This window comes from Trichoplusia ni, chromosome 20 (assembly GCF_003590095.1).
Source record: "Trichoplusia ni isolate ovarian cell line Hi5 chromosome 20, tn1, whole genome shotgun sequence".
Lineage (NCBI taxonomy): Eukaryota > Metazoa > Arthropoda > Insecta > Lepidoptera > Noctuidae > Trichoplusia > Trichoplusia ni.
The window spans coordinates 3,566,927-3,589,830 of NC_039497.1; the positions used below are offsets into that span (position 1 = coordinate 3,566,927).

General features: G+C 35.9%; 1 protein-coding gene and 1 non-coding gene across 3 annotated transcripts in view; one reads left to right on the forward strand and one right to left on the reverse strand.

The window, feature by feature from the left end:
• The window catches only part of LOC113503704 (CUB and sushi domain-containing protein 3), a 94,950-nt gene that overhangs the window by 8,226 nt on the left and 63,820 nt on the right, over positions 1 to 22,904 (forward strand). The window lies entirely within an intron of this gene.
• Positions 1,168 to 1,240, reverse strand: Trnaa-agc. The gene has a single exon. It is a non-coding gene; the product is annotated as a tRNA-Ala (tRNA).

Genomic DNA, 22,904 nt, shown 5'->3' on the forward strand with positions numbered 1-22,904 from the left:
ATAGCAGTTAGGGTCGTGATGCACATCAAGCTATACAAGGATGAAATTCATTACAAAAAACATTTTAATGAAACTTTATTACATTATTAAGACTATTAGAAAAGAGGCACCTAGTTTAATTTTTTACGCATTGTCCTTGACAACTGGTGAAAATAGAATAACTTCGTTACTAAGTCAATACTATATTTTCATGTCTTATTATTTTTCTTAGTCCAACACAAAAGTGTATTCTTCAGTTTTAATAACAAAATCAATTATGAACCCTAACCAAAGCACATAAATATCAATTTTCCATACCCTTTCCACTTGTATATGAAAAATACGTCCATAGGAAAATTGCAAACAAAACCATAACATAAAGACCTAATAAACGAAGACGACTACATACAAACCATATTCCAATTATCACTGGTCATGTTGACCATAACATCTTGGTCTCTGAATTGAAGACAACGCCATACTTACCATAGTTCAATCACACTGGTTGTTGTTCCACGCGGGCGCGCTCACCAAAAAAACGTTTTTATCTCTATCCCTGCTTACCCCAAAACATAATAGGAGCGTAACCATACGTCGTAATGAAGCAACTTCCCTTAGAAAACGTTGGCTGGCGTAATGCTGGTGCTTACCAATGAGTAGCACCGCCAAGGTGTTATTGCGAAGCGGTGTCCCTCGAATCAGCGTAATTAACGAAATTGTTGAATCAAGTGTGGAATATATCGCGATGAAATTGGTTATAATAATCGTTATATTTGGTTTGCAATTTTTGAAGGGTATTTATTTAAATATTTTTTATACTCATTTTGAATTTTAATTAGATACATTACTGTTTAAAAAATTTTGATATTTGAACTTAAAAATTATAGAGAAACGAAAATCTTAAAAGTATGCAATGAAAAATAGTCCGAATTCAAAATTATTTTATGCATATTTTATTTTTATATTCTCTTTTTATGTAACGAAGCGTGTATTTCAAAATCACTAATTAGCTGCTATCTGAATTGAAATTAGAAAAAACTTGACATTCTTTCTATGAAACAATGCGTCAAGCAATTTAACGGGAGCTTATTTGGCGGTGGTGAAACAGGCCCTAAAAATAATAATAAAAATATGCATAATATGTACGAAAAATGTCATAAAAATCTCGAAAAGAAGAAGAAGGATAAATGGAGGCGCCGGGTATCGATCCCGGTACCTCTCGCATGCTAAGCGAGCGCTCTACCATCTGAGCTACGCCCCCGGTGATACAAGTTTTCAAATTATCCTTCTTGTCGAGTCAGTCAGTTAACGTTTTTACGTTTATTTAAATTGTGCGTGAATTAAAAAATATATATTTAATGGGGTTATGTAGAGGTTCAGATGGCCGAGGGGATGAGTTAAAAATATATCAAAATTTTTGACCACTGACCGGAATAAGAGCGATTTTTCGTTACAATGGCTATTTTTGACGGTTGTTTTGGTGTTTGAGAGCCAAAATTTCCTCGAAAAATATTAATTTCAAAGCAGATTTTTCTTAGGTTAAATTTGGTGATTTTCAAAATAGATAAAATTCGTTAATTTTTAAATAGAAATTCGTAGCGAAAGCCAAGCCAGCGTATTGTAATACAGGTCAACTCTACTAGTTGACCTGTATTATAGTACTCTGTATTATGGTATCCATGTTTAATAGTTCACTCAGTTCTTGATATTATCGAAGTTTGGTCTAGCGTTAAGTCGTCCTGACTGCTATCCCGGAGGTCGTGGGTTCGATTCCCACGAGGAACAAATGTTTTTATGTTGTTTTTGATATTTTTTTTCTGTGCCTGGATGTAGATTATCTTTAATAATAGGATTGTATTTTAAAACTTTACTTACCTACATAAGGTAAGTATGTTTCTCAATGTCTTGTAGGTACTCATAATACATGCGATGCTTAGATTGACACTAATGGAGTTGTATGAAAAAAAGTGCAATTTTACTATTTTTAATTCTCGTTTAGTTAAAATTGTGATCTTTATATCAATATTAATTATACTTATCGCAAATCGAATGAGTCTATATTATGTGTCCTGCCTTCACGTACGCCCTTACAAAGTTGTATCAAGTTAGCCACCGCGCAACGGCCGGCCTCGCTACCGCATCCACTCCCCAACTTTACTTCAATACTGATTTGGGGAGTGGACGCGGTAACACAGTTACTTTAATACTAGCTGTAACCGCGACTTCGGTCGTGTTGAGTATAATAAATGTTACTTCAAATATTATTTTGTAAAAAAGATGTTAGTTAATACATTCAGTTTCTTTTTGTGTTTTGAACATTTTTTTTTCTAGAAATTAAGCATCTTAGATACTCTACATCGCATAGGCCAATAAAAAAGGCAAAAAATATCGGATTAGCCGGAACAAACAGATAATATCCATAATACAAGAAGTGAAAACTATTAGAAGTAAAATTATTAGTTTTTGAGTATTTTGATTTTACCGGGGTAATAGGGAGGGGGGGGGCTATAATTAGCGTTGCCCTAACCCTTATGTATCTCTCTATAAGGGAGAATGTTTCAAGTACGCCACAGTACTGGATGGATTGTGAGGAAACTTTGCTGTAATGCAAAAATATTGCCGCATTGTATCCCGGCATTTCCATGGCAACGGGAACCACTGCGCGTTGTAAACTGAAGTCCACGCGGACGGAGTCGCGTGCAACAGGTGGTCTTTCATAAACGCATGAATGTAGGTGTCTTCTCGTATTGATGAAGCATTGTAATATGATACCGTTATTTAAGGCTTAGTTAGTAATTTTAGACCTATTACAATTTTAGCTGAATTCAGCAGGACGTTTGAAAATTTTTAATTAAAAAAATAAGACAACTTCTAAATTATTTCAATGACAAGACCCTCTTAAATAGCAAACAATATAGATTTATAAACACATTCAGCAGACGGTGTTGCTTTACTGAAAACCATTTACGAAACTTACTACGCTACTGGGGTAGTCTATGACCTTTCGTAGACATTTGATTGCATCCGATGTGACGAATTGATATGCAAGCTCAGATAAAACGGCTGGAAAAATTTTGATAACATTTTAATAGAGTGACTTCTTATTGTAGATCGAGTTTTTATTTTTAGGACATTTAGAAACGTGGGTTTTTGGATTTGTAAAACTATTCATTTTAGTCTACGGTACATTTGAATAGCCGGCAGCTGATTATGCTCCCTCTGTTGTCGCTGCCTGCGGGATCGTAATCGGTCGCTTCATATCTCCCTCTAACATGGCGAGGGAGGTGATGGCTGACCCTTGCGTCATACGCGTCAACGGGTGCTGCTTGCTGTGGCTGGTCGGTCTGCTGACCTTGGTATAGTTGATCGTTTAATCTATAGGTATATTTGATGACTTTGGTTTCTCCAAGAAAAAAAACGGCTCATGAATAAAGGAATTTAATACCTATATCGCGGGGCTTTTCAAAAACGTACAATTCACATGCACAAAGACACCCAGACTCAAGACAAGCATTCGTAGATCACACAAATACCTGCCAAACGCGGGGACCGCAACACGTCGCCCTTAGAGAGTTTGGCGTGATGACCTCAACCACTTGGATATCAGTGCAGTCATACTCGAGTTGGTACTTAAATGAATTGGCACTGAAATTGAACATTGATGACTTAATCATGAGAGTTCTTGGATTCGTTCGATGAGTAAATTGGTGGTGGTTTATTGTAGAGGTAATATATATTTTTTCTTTTTGAAAATGATAGCATTAAACATTCAAGTAAGCGAGTTTAAAAAAAAGGCTTATATTCCGACCGAAATCCATCTATAATATACGAAAACCGAATTGCATAATATTAAAAAGTATTGCGTAATAAGCGAAGTTTTAAATCTAGTTCATAGGGTGGCAGGGGGGCTGGCGATCGATGAAAAGAGACCTAGTGCGCATGCATCCACCCTGCAAACTACACTTGTATTGCCCCCGATCATTTCTATTAATACCTACTCAGCCCTACATTTCAACCCTTCCTTTGTTCTCAAAAAACCCTCAAAAAATAATTTCAGGATTCAAAATTGCACTTTATCCCCTTGCTATAGGCACCCAAATGCAGTGGAATGCAAATTTGGGGGAGTTTGAATAAGTTTTTCACTTGGCACACTGCCATAGTTTTGAATTAATTAAATGGTAAAGGGAGCTTCTTTGCTTGGATATTAATTAAAAGGACCTTTATTGCTTGTATAGTATACATTTAGATGTGTGGGTATGATTTTGTATTGAAATTACGTAAATCTCGACGGTTTGATACAGAGCGGGGTCGATATAAAATTACACAAAAAGTGTTTATATCCAAAATCACTACCAATTATATAATTCCATGTCTAAATATCTCTAAGAAACAGAATCCATTAGAATATTACCCAAAATCGTGATAGGAGAGCTATAACGCGATTCCTTTGTTCTCCAAAAACCCTCAAAAAAGCTACTTAGACCTCAAAATCAACTTTCTTCCCCTATATTTCCGTCCTCAGAAGATGTGGAACTGAATTTCAGGGGGTCATGAAAGAAGGCTCCCAGTTGGCACGATGCCATTATCGTGAAATTTTACGACTTTCAACGATCGCGTGACATAGGGCGTTGTGCATTCGCTATTATGGTAAAATTGAAATTTAGTCAATGTAGGCCAAAATTATTAAATTCTTTACCTATGTGTGTATAATTTAAGGAATTTATTGAAATATCTGTGAAAATCGTAACAAAAAAGGTTTTATACGATTCCTTTGTTCTCAAAAAATGCCTCAAAAATCATTTTTGGACTCCAAAACATGCTTCTTCCCCTAAATAACTGTACTCAGATGGTCTGGAACTAAAATTTAGAGGGTATTTGACAGAAAATTCCAAGTTGACACAAAACCATTATAGCGAAGCATGGAGTTTCAACGATTGCGTGCAAGTTGAAATTGATTAGAAACGGTAATAATGTATCAATAGTCCTAGCACATCTTCAATTATACGTCTTAATGAGTATAGGCTACGGAATATATTGGAATATCAGTCAAAATCATAATAGGAGAGATATTACGAGATTCCTTTGTTCTCGAAAAACCCTTAAAAAAACAATTTAGACCTCAAAATCACCTCGTGTCCCCTATATTTCTGTACTCAGAATATGTGGAACTCAAATTCTGAGGGTTTTCTAATAAAATTTCACTTTGTCACATCGTCATTATTGCATCATAGGGCGTGGCACATACAATACTTGGATAAAATTGGATTACAGTTGCTAAATTTTTGAAAATGAATGGATTCTGTACCTAACTAGCTATACAATGCGGAATCAATTGGAATATTAGTCGAAATGTAGCTAAAAGAGGTTTTACGCAATTTCTTTGTTCTCAAAAAACCCTTAAAAATCCATTTTAGACCTCCAAAACAACTTTGGTGCCCTATATTTCTGTCCTGAAAGGAAGAGGAAAGCTAAATCAAGGGGATTTAAACAAATTTTTCTTTTGACTCAGGGCCACCGTTCACAACTCTGAACGATTCCGTGCTACAGGGCGTAGTTTATTTAGATTCAGATAAAATCTACTAAGATTTATTTATTAAAAATATCACAATGAATTAGAAAGAAAGTTCACATGCACAAGACACCCAGCCTCAGAACAAGCATTCGTGGATCACATCAACGCTTGTCCTAGACGGGGATCGAACCCGCGACACGTCGTGCCCAGTGGGTTTTCCGTGCAGTCAAGTCAGGCCTTATGGGCTTCACATTACATGTTAATGAGAGACGCCATATGCGTTAAAATTACTTCTTTAAAGACAAACAAGATCGTTTGTCTTCATATTATAGTTAAAAAATATGTTAAAAATAATTATCTTGTTAAGTTAGTATGATTCCTGCATATATATATATATTACGCTGGTCTAAGATATTTGATACCGAATTTTCGGATGGAGCTACAAAGATAATCTCTTATACTCGTTTTGACTAACAATTTTTTACCTAAATTACAATGCATTACAGAATTTAGTTAGGCTTCTCTGAAATCCATTTGTGATTATCCTACTACTATTATAAAGGCGAAAGTTTGTAAGTATGGATGTATGGATGTTTGTTACTCTTTCACGTAAAAACTACTGAATGGATTTGAATGAAACTTTACCACAATATAGCTTATACATTAGAATAACACATAGGCTACAATTTTTGAGATTTCTAATGTGAGGTCGTAAAAAAACACATTTTTTGCGCTTACATTGCAAACGCTGACTGAATCCTACAAGATAGATAGAAGGCAGGTATAAATTATAACTTATATCTTCTAACCACGCGGACGAAGTCGCGGGCAACGGCTAGTAAATGAATATAATGTGTAATTTCTATTTGACGAAAATAAATATCTCCAAAAAGTTATTAATATAGAAATAATTAGAGTCGCATGGAGCTTACGTAGGCGGTCCTCATACTCCGTCAAAAGGAGACGGGATCGCGATATTTTAATGGGTTCTAATCTGACTTATCCCACGTTCATAAATTCCTAGATGTTTCTTAAAAAATATGATTGAAGTAAAAAAAAAATAGTTCCGTACTTAGTGTCCAAAGCACGAAAACTTATCAGGGGTCTAATGTCACTTTATTTTTTGTCCATCCCGTTGTCAATGATAAAAATAGGTGTACAATAATATTTCACAACCTTCACACAACGCCATCTAGTCTCAAACCAAGTAAAGCTTGTATTATGAGTACTGGACGACTTAAAAACCTACTTAAATAGTTCTAAATTGTGTAAGGACAGACAACTGATAAGCATGCTTAAATATTTCTAAATACATGCAGAATATACATAAATTACAACCAAACACAGAGCAAACGATCATGCTCATCCCAGAAAACATTGGTCCTCTGTGGGAATCGAACTCACGACCTCTGGTATAGCAGGTAGGGTCACTAATCACTAGACCAACAGGCCAGTCGAAATATTTCATATCATAAAGAATCAATAGAAACTTTTAGCCATCCGATATATTCTTAGTTGAAATAGGCCTATTAAACCTATTAGGCCTAAGATGCAACCTATTTACTTAGACCTAATATGATTTCTGCTCAACGAAACAATTGTGCAGTGAACTTACTAGGACTTGCTCCAGTGGTTCAAGCGGTAGTCTTCTGTAATTTGATGACTTGAGACGCTTCCCACAAGTAACACCACAATAGGTTTTAAACCTTATCATAAGTATCATAAGACATAAAATAAGTTAAGACACGATATATGTAGTTTACCATCATCACCAGCCTTGAACAGTACTCTATTGGACAGTCCTCATTTAAATAAATAAATAATAAATAAATGCGGACAACATCACATACATTGTTCTGAACCCAAAGTAAGTTGCTAAAGCACTTGTGTTATGGAATCCAGATACAACGAAGGTACCACATACACCCAGACCCGAGACAATGTAGAAATGTGATTTTTTACATTGACCCGACCGGGGATCGAACCCGGGACCTCAGAGCTAGCGGCGCCTTGAAACCGGTGCGTACGCCACTCGACCCCGGAGGTCGTCATTTGTTTAAACAATTCTCTCCGTCCATCCTATTCTATCTCTTTAATATCATCTACCCATCTCATCCTTGCCCTACCGGGATTACGCTATCCAAGCCCTTGGTCATCGTTTTTTTTAACCTTTATTTATATTTAAGGGGTTTTTATCCACACGGATACGCCAACCCCATTGTACCTTATACTAAATTTACTTACACGCTACGACCTCCGTGGTCGAGTGGCGTACGCACCGGTTTCAAGGTGTCGCTAGCTGTGAGGTCCCGGGTTCGATCCCCGGTCGGGTCGATGTAAAAATTCACATTTCTACATTGTCTCGGGTCTGGGTGTTTGTGGTACCTTCGTTATATCTGGATTCCATAACACAAGTGCTTTAGCAACTTACTTTGGGTTCAGAACAATGTATGTGATGTCGTGCGCATATATTTATTAAAAAAAAATCGAATAGGGAATCACTGATTACATACTCGAACTAGATCACATATTCGTTTAGTAATTTCTGAAACAGGATTTGACAAAAAAAAAATGAGAAGACCAACATCCAAAATGTTTAATTTGAATTCCTTAATCAGTGATTCCCTTTCCCTTTTATTCTTAAGTATTAAATAATTATACTATAAAAAGTCCACAATATCTACCTAGGATTGAAAATTTAGATCTGAGCTGTTCATCAAGAAATGTTTTTTTTAGCTTGATAGAGATGACCTATATACAGCAAAGTGTCTAAAAGTTAGTAGCACTGCGCATGAGGATGTTAATGAAATATTATATTTCTTTATAAGGGCCTATAAAAATAATCTACATCCTCGGGTTTAAAACTCTATACAAAAAAGTACAACTCAATATGTTTGAATTCCATAAGAACCTCACCAAAAAACAACAACACTTGGGTATACCTATCCAAAGAGTATTTACTCGATATCTACGATCTAATTCAAACTTTTCTTAGCAGTGAGTTTGTAAAACCATCAACACAAAGGCATGATGATAGCCGTTCAACCGTCTGAATAAAACTCCAGTATCACGAGAACAGCATCAAGTAAAAGTTATTCGGCTACGTTAAGTGAAAGTCATTTAATTTGGTTATCTTAAGTTTTGTAACTCGTGCGCAATGAGCAACGCCACCTTTACCGTTATACACTCATTGTTCGAACGCCAACTATTGTTTCTGTATTTTTAATGAAAGTTTGGATTCTTGTAATTTGTACGAAAGGTTTTCGTGATGTAAGATGTGTATGAAAATAATAGGATTAATGCAATCTCTTCTAAAAGTTACTATTTTGAGTCATTATCGGGACAAAAATTGTTAAAATGTACTCTGGTTTAACTGAAATAGTGGAAACATATTAAACTACCGTCAATGCGATAGACTCATCACAAAAAAACAGTTTTTAAAAACAACCAAGAGCCAACACAATATTAAATTGCGTTAGAATTGAAAAGCGAACCGAAAACTTTGAACACATGGGAATGACAATCCTTTTTGACAGGTGTCGTTGTAGACTTGTCAGTTTCAATCATAAGAGCAGTCCAGACAGGGTGAAATTTTCTTTAGATTCTAGATAGTTTACGTTCAAGTTATTCTCGTCCCAAATAATCAAATTGCTACTGTATGGTAGCTTATAGCTGTAGAGGAACAAGCTTAAATACCAACACTAATAGAGGTTTTTTATAATAACTATCGTGAGACTGATTCATTATTAAATGATGTAACGGTTTACTCACGCGTATTTATCGGGGTAGCCCGACTTCGATCGAAGTTCGACTCGCGATCCCGCCGCGTCTGCTCATGATTAAGGACTCCGGTTGGGTCCGAAACTATCCGGGCTACCCCGATAAATACGCGTGAGTAAACCGTTACATCATTTAATACTAATAGAGGTGTTACACAAGGGCAAATAAGGAAATGGGAAGTGAGTAATGGTTAACACCAACAAGGCTGTGAAAATCGCAATATCCTGCGTTTGGCAGCTGCATAACAATCCTTTCCACTTACTTCCACTCGTGTATATAATTAGCTAGTTCTTTTCTAGGGTTTCGATTGATGTAAAGACAAAACATAAGCCTTATAGGATCTTCTTGCTCTCCGTCAGCAGTTTGACAGTTTTTCAAGGCTCTCAAGGACGCGTGGCTGTATTAAATATGTAATAATATATGTATGAAAGTTTCCACGAGCGAGTCTTAAGACATTTCTGATAAAAAAATCGGTCTAGGTCAAGAGTTGTGGGGTTTATAAATGGGTCAAAGAATCTTAAGGTGATTTTTCATTTGCAATTTGTTAGAGTCGGTTGTTAGTTTTTTATAATTTGTCTAGGGATCCATAGTTAAGTTTATCCACGGAAAAGTGAAAGACAAACAAACCTCTTTCCGCCTTGGAATAATATACTCCAATTTTTCAACTATTGTATTTCTAACGGATTATTCTTGTGTTACACAAAAGTAGTTTTGAAATTATTGACACTGAGTCTTCAATTAAATACTGCAGACAAAGCCTTAAGCTGCCCATACAATTGCTGGGAAAGTCTTTGAGCCTTTGAGCCAAGATGAAAGGGACAAAAGATTAACTTTTGATCATTTGCATGTATTTTGCGTAATGTTAAGTTTGGCACTACGCGTATGTATTTTAGTGTCCGAGCGTCATAGTGACACTTAGACGATTTAAGTAAAGAGTGTGGTCGTTGCGTTGAATGCCGTGCTGACCGCGGTTGGACTTTGTATAGGTTATTTTTTTAGGGTTCCCACAGAGTAAAAACGGAACCCAATTACTTACTAAGGTCTTGCTGAATTTAAGTCTTTTATTTAAGCTGTCCGTTTGTCTGTTCAAATAGATGCAGATAGAACGTAGTGGCATTGAAACTTGCAATAGATTATGTATTTCTGTTGCCGGCTTAATAAAAATTAAGATCGTGGTTAAGCAAAGGTTTCTACGGTTATAATATTGATGGGTTGCCGAAATTTGTTGTAAATTAGTTTTAATTTATAAAGTGTTTAACAAATCTACATATAATATTTGCGCATAATGTCAATAACCTTAATTATTGAGGTTAAGCAAATGTTGGTGCGGTCATAAAAATGATGGGTGACCAAATATTTTTTTTTTCTTTATACTCATCCTTAGTATCGCGAAAACCAGTTTCACTTATCAACATTTGCTGATCATAATGACAACAGTATCGAATCGTAAAAGATGCCTCAGATCTTAGGAATCCGTACCAAGTTAACACCTGTCAAACATTTATCGACGTAACACGGATATGTCGTGTGCAATTTACATCGGCGCGCGCGTTCGCCGGCGACCTGATTACTTGCGGTATAACTGCGCATTGGACATCTAACGGATCGAAGAATGCGGCCCCGCCCGCCACACCTCGTGGTACGGCTTTTGGTATTTATTTAAATGGGTTTGGGTTGTTAAGATGTCGTGTTATTTGTTGTTTAGATATTGCTATGTGGGATGGTATGGTAGGTTAGATAGCTACGTGGTACAGAGCTTTACAACTGTGAGGAGTTTGCGTGAGGTGTTGAGATTTCGATCCCCGTTTGGGATAAGCATTCGAGTAATCTCAAAACTTAAAAAAATTGATGAAACCACGATGAAAACAGCGATGTAAAGATAAACAGACTTTGAAAAATGAAAGTCTATAAATGAGCAAAGTTTCATTCAAAACAGTTTAGTATTTTTCTAACAAAGCCCTACCCAACACATCAATCTTACACCAAAAAAAATACCAATCCTAAATCACTACAAATAAATCTTCCAGCATACAATAATAAACCTTACTCCATTGTAATACAGATAAAATTCCAAACTGCTTATCCAGAGACTCCAGCACCCTGGACACACACAATTCTAGCTTAATTTTACTATATTCGTATGTATATGCTGACGAAACAGCTGACATACTGACTCAAAGAAGGTTTAATACCAGCTCCTAAAGACCGTTAAAGTTTGGGATAGGTACATGTCTTCACGCCTTCGTGTCTTCAAAGCCTTGTTTCAAGAGATTGGTAGGCCCCAGGCTATCCATACATGTCCGGACTAACTGTATATATGACACATCATACCTCATAAACATGCTTTTAAAACTATAGCAAAAAATGTCGGCGTTACAGAATTTCGTACCGAGGGTTCGGTACAAATCTGTTGGTATGGAAAAGTAAGTTCAAAATAAATATTATAACAAATATTTTTATATCTATCAAAGGGTTTTTATCTGTATTTTAAAACTTCTTCTTCTTATATCGAATACTGCTCGCTCATAGCCAATTTCAAGTTTCTAAGTTCTCGAAAAATATATATAGACTTGAGTATTTGATACACATTTCAGCTTGATACCTTAACACACTTATGAGGAAAAAGAAAAAGGATCTGACTTACAGACAGAGATTGAAAACAAAGTAATCTAAATACCGTTCCGTGACGGGCCAGTTGTTCTAGTGGTTAGTGACCCTGACTGCTATACCGGAGGTCGTGGGTTCGATTCCCGCCCAAGACATATGTTTTGTGATGAGCTTGATCATTTGTTGTGGTGTCTGGGTGTAATTTATCTATAATATGTATGTATTTAGAAATAGATAAGTAAGTTTATCAGTTGTCTGGTTACCATAACACAAGCTCTGCTTAGCTTGGGATCAGATGACCGTGTGTGAGTTGTCCCAGGATATATTATATTATATTATTATATTTATCATCGAGATACGGTACCCTAAAGACAACAACAGATGACTAAACATTTTTCCGGCTAATACTTTCGCCAAATGAAACGAGTCACAAAAGAAATTATTAAAAATACCTATCCTAGGCCAAAGATGAATCACGCAATTATTTGATGAAAGCATTTCGTTACAAGAACACATTCTCATAATAAGGTACTTCTTTCAATCATTCCGTTTAAATTAAACAGTTAGACATTTTTGAAATCTTCTTTTCTTTTTTTCTCTTGTATATAAAAATGAATTGCTGTTCGTTAGTCTCGCTAAAACTCGAGAACGGCTGAACCGATCTGGTTAATTTTAGTTCTGAAATATTTGTGAAAGTCCAGGGAAGGTTTAATCTATGAGAAAATGTGGAAAAGTTGCGTCAAAGACAAAAAAAAAACAAAAACTGTTAAATAACAACGAAATCGGGGAGTATGCGGGTGAAACCGCGGGAAATAGCTAGTTTAATATAAGTGATACACTGGAAAAGTTTAAACCTCATAGAGGAATCGAACTTCTGACTCCAGTTGCCAGATAAACAAGGAAGATAGAGTAAAAAGGGGATATTTAAGGCTTGGTCTCCTTAAATGTTTCTTAGAAAATAATAAATATTCTTTATACATAAGACCTCTTTGATATCCCTCTGTCAGATTTATTCGAGTTGATTCTCTAATTAATTCTGAATCTGTAACGACTGCACGGATATCCGAGTGGTTGAGGTCACCACGCCTGACCAGTGGTGTGCGATGTGTCGCGAGTTCGACCCCCTATTACAAGCATTTGTATGATCTAGGAGTGCTTGTTCTGAGTCTGGGTCTTTGTGCATGTAATTTGTATGTTTGTGAAACGTCCCGCGACATAAGGATTAAGTCCTTTCGTTAAAAAATATCATTACATTAGACTTTATACAGACCAAATACAACTGAATTACGTCCCTTGTCTTGGAAATTTTGGTAAGTAATCGCCTGCGCATACAGTCCATGCCTCTGAACATCCATCTGCTTGGAGGAAGGAGCTGTTAGTGTCAGACAACTGACTAAACTTACACCTGCATTTGTGCTTATCAGTAAAGCCCATCTTGAAAAATGAGCACCAAAACAAAGAAGGCAGTCGGGTAAAAAGAGAAATGTCTTCACTCAAAACAAATGCACTTAAGAAGTGGTGAAGGGTGGGCGAAACTGGGTGCTGTCCAATGTAACCTGACCTTAAAAAAGTGCTACTTAGTAGTCTAATTTGAATAAACTAGCTGTTGCCCGCGACTTCGTCCGCGTGGTTAGAAGATATAAGTTATGATTTATACCGGCCCTATTTTTTTCACATTTTCCATTGTATCTTCGCTCCTATTAGTCGCAGTGTGATGATATATAGCCTATAACCTTCCTCGATGAATGGTCTATTCAACACAAAAATATATTTTCGATTTGGACCAGCAGTTATTGCGATTAGCGCGTTCAAACAAACTTTCAAACAAACTCTTCAGCTTTATATATTAGTATAGATGAGTTTTGATTTTAATATTTGAAAAAAATGAGATATCGCTTGAAAAATAATGCCATTCTAAATGATTTTTCCCATATAATTTGCTATGCAGTACAGCTTTACTGGCTGGTATTAAAACACACGTTCTAACCTCACCTAAGCCCATGTAACCCGAATGACTTCATTGGGAAAATCTCAAGTTTCACACAGCTAAACACAAAACAATATTCAACTCTATCACAATAACGCTAAGGTTGTAAATCCCACAAGTGACACAGAGCTTTCACATTTCCGCAGTTGAAGTTGCGTCTAGATTATATTACTCATGTTATGAAAGTTTTCTCAGAAAGAATCGTACTTTAGATTTTAACCGATTGAATAAATGAGGAAGTTATTTCTTTTGCGGTTTATCAGCTTATAGCTATAGGTAATAATTTTGTGAATCGGTAACACAACATTTTTGTCGGGAATATTTTTACGAATACCTTACTAGTGGACTTATAACTTAAAATCTATGGAAATTAACATAAAAAACCCTCCTAAACACATTTTTATAACATTAACTAGCTGTCCCGTCAAACGTTGTTTTGCCTAATAAATTATTTCTAGTTGTATGTATTTTAATGCCACATTATACAAAAATAAAAACAAAAAATTTCGTCCAAAAAATAAAAAATAAAATTTTATTGTGAGCAACCCTTATCACTTAAGGGTAGGAAAAATAGATGTTGTTCTATTCTCAGACCTACCCAATATGTATACAAAATTTCATAAAAATCGGTCGGACCGTTTCGGAGGAGTACGGTAATTAACATCATGACACGGGAATTTTATATATTAGAAGAAGATGTTAAAATCAAATTTACCCTCGGCAGCAAATTCAAATGTGTCTGACATTTCAAGAGGAATACTACTTGAAAAAGATTAAACTATAGAGAAAAGAACAGGTTCCCTTCAAATTTGAATAATCAGAATAATGACGTAACTGGCAAAGCTTCTTATAACAAAAAAAAAACAAAACGCAGAAACGAGAAATAATAACTGTTAAAATTCTAATTGATGTTCACAAAAAATCGTGTAGCAACGATCTCGCGTTCAATAGATACAGTTATATTGAAGACCGATTTCTTTAATATGTGGTAGAGAAGGTTATTAAATTTTTTGTGTGTTATAGATTCGTTGTTTTAGTGTTTTGACGAATATAGTGGCTTAAATAACAATGTAATGCGAACGTGCAGAAAATTTCTTTTTTTCGACGATAACTATTCACTCTCTAAGGAATTTCATTCATGTATCGTTGGAGGTTTGCAAACATTCAAATCACATGCAAAAATAATACTTAGACAACATAACTGGATCATATAAATACTTGTGCCACGCGGGGATCGAACCCGCGACACATCGTTCGTCCCGAGTTTTCGTAAGCGTGCAGACCAAAATATAGTTTCAAATGCTATAGGATCTAATTACTGCTCTGCACCTATTCGTTTTAGCGTGATGGTATATGATGTCTAGGCTTCCTCAATAAATTGGCTTAAGAATTTTTGAAAACGGGCCCAATGTACCAGATCAGATACTTGTTCAAACAAACAAACTCTTAGCTTTATAATATTAGTACAGATATAGAATAAACTAGTCTAGATTTTACGATTTTAATATATTTCTTGCACAAATCAAATTTATTTTAAACAAAAATAAAACCTAAGAAAACTTGTTTTATAACTCAACAAAATCGAATTAAAATCTACTAAAATAATCATTGAATGTTAGGGTCAAGATAAACGGGTATAAGCATCACATTCGTAGGCAACACATAAACATATTATTAATAGCGACTGCCTAACTGCTTCACGTAACCCGGTCATAGAAACCGGTCAGATGAGCAGGGCTTTCAGGGTTAATCGCCTTTAACCCTACGAGAAACTGATGAAAAGTTCAACGTCTAACTAACCAACATAGCATTTGTTCGAAGGTGAAAGTTTGTGTCTGTAAGTTTGTCGTCGCTTATCGCACGAATGGGTTGACCGATTTTGATTAAATTTGGCATGGATGTAGGTGAGATTATAGATTAACAAAATAGTTACGTTATTTGTTTGTAACAAAACGAAAAATAGCTAGTACTCGATTGAAACAAAAGTAATTTTCTTGTTCAATATACAAGTATTTATAAGGAGACTAGCTGTCACAGCTAACGTTATTTTGCCAAACAAATGAAAAATAGATGTTTGATGATACCCAAAATTCACACGAAATTTCATTAGATTCAGTCGAGCCATTTCGGAGGAAATCAATTGCGTACGTCGTGACCATGACACGAGAATTTTATATATTAGATTGCTATACATAACATATCCTAATTATTTCATTTTTATAATGCATAGGGTTCCACAAAAAACTAAGAAACCCAACTTTAAAACGTGAATGAAGTCAGCCTGCTAGTTATAAACACTTACAACGTTTTTATGCGTGGCAATAACAGCGTCGAGATCGCAATCCGGGAGAAAACGCGTGTAATTACTATGTGTAATGTTTACTGTAAGCACGTCGAGCTTATTTATGTGTTTGTCATATCTATTTATATATTTTACTAGCTGTTGCCCCCGACTTTGTCCGCGTGGTTAGAAGATATAAGTTAGGAATTCTTGACGATGAATATGTTTCCCCGTTTTTGCCATATATTTCATTGTATCTTCGCTCCTATTAGTTGCAGCGTGATGTTATATAGCCTAAACCTTCCTCGATGAATGGTCTATTGAAGACAAAAGTTTAATTTTTCAATTTGAATCAGTAGATCCTGAGATAAGCGCGTTCAAACAAACTCTTCAGCTTTATATATTAGTATAGATAGATCTTCTTCTAATATATAAAATTCTCGTGTAACGAAGTTAGTTACCGTACTCCTCCGAAACGGTTCGACCGATTTTTATGAATTTTTTTATACATATTGGGTAAGTCTGAGAATAGAACAACATTTATTTTTCATACCCCTAAGTGATAAGGGTTGCTTGTAGAGTCAGAACTTTGGACTGGATAAAACAATTTTATTCCTTTTCTTATACCTACCTTCTTTTATTTAACGTGAAATAGCTCTAATTTATTCACATCAAAAATCGTTTGTTCATGTTTGCTTTGGTTGTTTTTACTTTTGAAATCGGTTGGAAATTTTTCTTAATAAAACAATATTATTTATAATACACTAGCTGTCACGGCGAACTACCTACCGCCTAACAGTCGATGATCACAGTGAAGACAAAGTATGAAGGGTGGACAACCCTTATCACTTAGGGTTATGAAAAATAGATAGTAGCCGATTCTCAGACCTACTGAATAGGCATATAAAATTTGGGAGGAGTACGGTTAGTAACACCATGACACGGTAATTTTATATACACTGTGATTTTTTAGTCGTCTTACAAAAGCATCCCAGTTCATATATCCAATGACTAGAACACGTTCATGATAAAAAATAGATATTTATGAGATTTGAAAAAAAATTAAATGCAATTTTTATTCAATATTATGATGCAATTCGTAGTTTTTTTTAAACACAGCTCTGTTGCGAGTGCGTTCCGAGCCTTGTAACAATGGTGAGGGGCGCGGGCGGCGGCAATTTTATCATTTTTAAGAGTATATTTCAGATTTCTCTCGTTTAATTTTCTTCGTACTTATTATCTTAGTTGATGATAAAAAAAATAATAATCGCGCCTAGGGGTATTTTACCTCGGATACATGAACTGGGCTGCTTTTGTAAGAAGACTAAAAAATCACCGTGTATTAGAAGATTCGTCTTGACAACATAATTTAAACAAGACGTTTAATAAAAAAATCCTGTATACGTTTTTGCTATTAATAAGAGCTATTAGATGTATGAGAGTCTTAACTTTTGTTGATATTGTCAACATCACGATAACGTAACAAGATTGGCTCACAGTTTCGTCTCCTACAAAAGTTTATGAGGGCAATGAACGATACTCATTGTTTAGAACAAGATAAGGTTTCATTCATAAGACTTCCTTGTGTGATGATATTTATCACACGAGAGGTATAAAAATGTGCACTTGGAGAGGCCTATGTCCAGCAGTGGACTGCGATAGGCTGATGATGATGAGGTATAAAAATAAATAAGACTTGATTTGAGTTCTTTCTACTTTTCTATTAGCGAACTGGCCTGTTGGTCTAGTGGTTAGTGACTCTGACTGCTATACCAGAGGTCGTGAGTTCGATTCCGACATTTGTTTGTGGATGTAATATTTGGATGTATTTAGTGGTGTGTAGCTATTTTTGTCAGTTGTCTTGTACTCATGATACGACGTTTTCTTTGTTTTGAGACTAGATGGCGTTGTTTGAAAGTTGTCCTATATAATATAGGAGGTTTAATTAGTATAGACACACAGATGTTTTATAGTTTTCAATTAGATTTATATAAAACCCATTGCTGGGCATAGGCCTCTTCCCGTATGCGAAAGATTTGAGCATTGATAACCACGCTAGCTCACTGAGATATTTTCCTTCACCATTTCTCAGTTACATCTTAAAATATATAAAAAATACACCTAACTCTAAAAAAGTCACATTTTAACTTCTTTAAAATCGAACCTACACCTCATGCATACAAATCCACACACACAACCGCAAAGCCACAACGATATTGCTAACATAAACTTTCTTTACAGTTTATGCTTTAAGTTATAATGATCTAATCCGCCTGTATCACAGAGGTCCGTGACCCCACCTGCGTGACCCACTGACGTACTGCCCGGGGGTAGAAAGTGACTTGAACTTGTCTCTAAGAATGCGCTTGTGTGTGTGTCTGTTTGTGTGCATTTCGCGAGGTTTTAACGACGATGTCTATGATTAAAGATTTTCCGTATTATATTGTTGATAAGTGTGAGTTATAGAGTTTCTTGCTGATTTGTCGGCTGAATGATTCGGCGATGAAACACATTTAAATTAAAAAAAATGCGTGCGTACAAAGTACACATGTCAGAAGTGAAACTTCTTTGGCGAACTAATTTATATATCTTGTTTATATTTATACAAATCTAAAACTTTAGTTTTTCCAGACTAAGAGGAAGGGAAAAGGAAGATAGGTTGGGGATTTAATTGTCATTAAAATATAAATAATTAACTCGAATTACGAATATCCCGTATTCTCTCTCTCGTTCAATCTTTCTCACTATAGCTCTCTCCCACCTCTCACTCCATAGCACTGTGTGTGATACGACGTTCGCTCTGTCTCACTTTTTCTCGCAATCTTTCTCACTTGCTCGTTCGCCCTGTCTTACTCTCTCTCAATCGGTCTCGATCGCTCTCTCTCTCTTTCGACACTTCCATTGCATACCGGCGTGACGTTACATCTGTATAAATTCACTTTAAGAACATTTTTTATTTTGATTTCGTTCTAGGTAACTTTCTGTATGTAAATTGTTGTACCTTATATTTTGGTGCTTTCGACGCGATGTATTTTAAGACATTTATCTATGTTTGTTGGTTAGAATAATATTAATGGGATTGTTAAAGTTTATATGTAACTTTTTCTGGAATTGACGACTGTTTTGAAAAAAATGAAATAATATTTTTTTCTTTAATGGGCTTAGTGGGGGGATGATGAAGGATCTTTTATTCCGGCATTCCTAAATTCGGAAATCTGACCCACCGCGTAAACTGAAGTAAATACAGACGAAATCGCGGGCAACAGCTAGTGTTTAATAAAACAACGAGTCATGTCATACCATCGAGATAACTTATGTCAGAAAGTAGCATCTCCCGTCGACGTACAGACACAATTATTTTCTCCTCAAGTAGTTTAGGTCATGCACGCTTTCATAATCTCGCTAAACGTTTAGGAGGCAACTTAGTGCATGGCTCTAGCTTCTAACAGTTTATTGTTTCCTGGTAGTTTATTCGCATAATTGTCGAAATTAATGTCTGTATTTAATACAAGTATGCAATGTTATAAATTATTTGTTGCAACTTTCATACAACGCCATCTAGTGCCACAAAAACACAGAACAAATGATCAAGCTCCTTACACAAATATGTCTTGGGTGAGAATCGAACCCGCGATCTTCGGCATAGCAGTCAGGGTCCAACCACTAGACCAACAGGGCAACCAGTTTTAGACACTTTATGCATTGGCTAGCAATTGTTTGAGACAGCTTCGTATACAACTTTTTAATAGCTGAAAAATTGTGTTTTAGTGTGGATTCATTTGAGTTTCATTCCAAAGCGAAAATAATACCCCCTGTAACTATCCCTACTATGTATACAAAATTGTCTCCTCGATCCTATTACAACCTCTAACAGTCTCAATTTAAAGAATGCTATAAAAGTTCTAAAGGATTACGTTGTCTGTATAGTATTTACAAATGAATACCAAAGTAGCAAAGAGGTTTCATTACAAAATACCCATGTCCTGCCTCGCCTAGCCCAAAACTATGTTGGGGTCAGCTTCCATACTCCGATACTCCGGATAGCAATATTAATATTGCGATAACCTCTCTCACCTTCGCATCCTTATATTGGGCAATGCTGTATAGAATTTAATTTAATTGTTTAAATGCTGATGTTGGTAAGACCTAAGAAGAGACTGTTAATTCACGTTCCATTCGAATCGTGATGTCTTGTTGTCATAACAACCAGCAACCGCATTTTACATAAAAAGAGGTTTAATGTAGAGAGCTGGCAGAATCATTAATAAATAGAAATAATAAGGTAACCTATCGCAATCGGATACCAAGCCAAACCCACTGAGCGCGAGAATCCTGCATAGAACAAGCATTTGTGTGATCCACGAATGCTTATCCTGAGTCTGGGTGTCTTTGTGCATGTGATTTGAATGTTTGTAAATCACCCCGCGACATTAGGAGTAAATTTCTCAGTGCGGGAGTCGTTTTTTTTTTAAATCAGGTACTCACCAATCTGTTTCGACATAAAATTTTAATTACACAACATGGGTTCGTTGAACTGCAGGAAACATGGCGGATTCGAGAGAAAAACAAGGGGGTGAACATTTCACCCCCACTCCTGTACCCCCCTTTGCAAACTTTGAGTCTAGCCCGGGCAGCCACCTGCACCCCTCGCGTCCCGTTGCCATGGCTACCAGTAAATCTAGCCTGCACAATATCGATTTATGAGACGAGCTGCCGTGAGGAAGCTGAATTTATGTCTCGTTACAATTTTCATTGTATATGGTTTCCGATCTACTGAATTTAATAAACTAATTTTTTTGTTGGAAAATTTTGCTTCTTTGTTCAAACTGCCCTTTGTTTGACCACTTAAATATATATTTAGGTGTATGCCAAATTACGCAATCATGTGGTTTTTAAAGATGCTATTTGCCTTTGTAAATAATTTAACATGTACCAACATTTTGCTTCAAAACAAACCATTATTCTTACACAGCAAGCGGAGGGTCGCCTGTTGCGTCAAGTTTAGCCTCACTTGGCAATCTTCCAAGACGCGTGGTCTACTAAACTTCAAAAGCACTTTAACCTAGTGGGCAAATGTTCTGGAATACAACAAGTGGCCTGTTTGAGGGGTCAAGGCTAAAGAATTGAAAGCAAAAAGGTTTTATGGCTGAAAGCAAGCGTTTAATACTGAGCAAGGTTTTTTAACGATACATTGAACATCAAATGGGGTAGCATTGCGTTGTTTTATGAAGAAATACAACCTTCTTTTATTTTTGTCATTTGAAGACAAAAGCGGGCTAAAGAAAGTCTGACAACCAGTCTTACTAAGGGTTATCGTGTCCAGGTAACTGGGTTGAGGAGATCAGACAGGAGTCGCTCCTTGTAAAACACTGGTACTTAGCTGAATCGGGTTACACTGGAAGCCGATCCCAAAGATACCATTTAAAATTGCTTAAACCAATAAATCGTTTTAGGAGTAAACACATATTCTTCCTGTTTGTAACATATTCCATTACTGTTCGACTCATATTAATCATAGCGTGATTATATAAATCCTAAAGCGTTCTTCAATAAATTACCTATCTAACACAAAGCTTTTTGCCAATCAGATCAGTAGTTCTTCAGGTTAGTTCTAAGAAACTAAAAAATATAAACTGTTCAGCCCTCTATTATTATTGTACATAATATTACAGCGGGGGGGGGGGAGGGGGTATATGAAGTAATGCCCTTTCTCTCACAGAGGATTAGTACAAGAGGTATTCGTTGCTCTGAGAAACGAATAACGAAATAACAAGGCACGTACGTGTATTGATTGAATTTATTTTTAAACTAGCTTGCAGTCTCACCCGCTATGAAATGATCCCACGGGATAGAAACTATCCTATGTGTTAATACTGGTTATAAACTATCTGCGTACCAAGTTTCGTCTAAATCTGTTAAGTGGTTTTTGCGTGAAAAAGGAACAAACGTCCATCCGTCTTTACATACAAACTTTCGCGTCACTAATATTAGAAGGATCACTCTGTACTGCTCCATACAAGTAATGAACTCATATATACGTTGTGTAGGAGTTGCCGTCATGTGCTTCAACACCCACATGGTCGCCTACACGATTCACTTTTAACATTAACCCACGCTCGTTTGCTGAAACTGCAGGCTTTCATCTCGTCTAGAAATAGCTCGAATCGAACGTGATACTGGTTATTTTTAGAATTTTTAATTGCGTACCAAAAAGTATTGCGAATGTGTGCATTAAGAAATCTGATGACGGCATTTGTCGTAAATATTAGAGGGTTAAATCTAAAATAGTTGATTAGAATGTTAGAGTAGATCTAATAGAATTAGAGTCCACATGCCATAGTAATTTAAAACACTGGGATGATTTTTAAATTCGTTAAATTCATTGAAACTAAGGCTTTAAAGATACTTGTTTTTTTTTGGGTTAGTCTCAAACCAAGAAAAGCTTATATTATGAGCACTAGACAACTGGTAAACATACTTATATATTTCTAAATTCATACATACTGTATTTAAATTAAATCCAGACACAGAACAAATGATCGTGCTCATCACACAAACATTTGTCCTGGGTGGGAATCAAACGATATCCGAGATTAGCAGTCAGAATCACTACATCAACAGCCTTATTCATTACGAGTAACACTACACTGTTACAAATAGAGGCATTTAAATTGTTATTTAATATAGCAACGCTTATAGGTTAGTTTGGCCTGACTGAATGAAATGAATGAATTACATTTTGTCAATGTTGGTACATT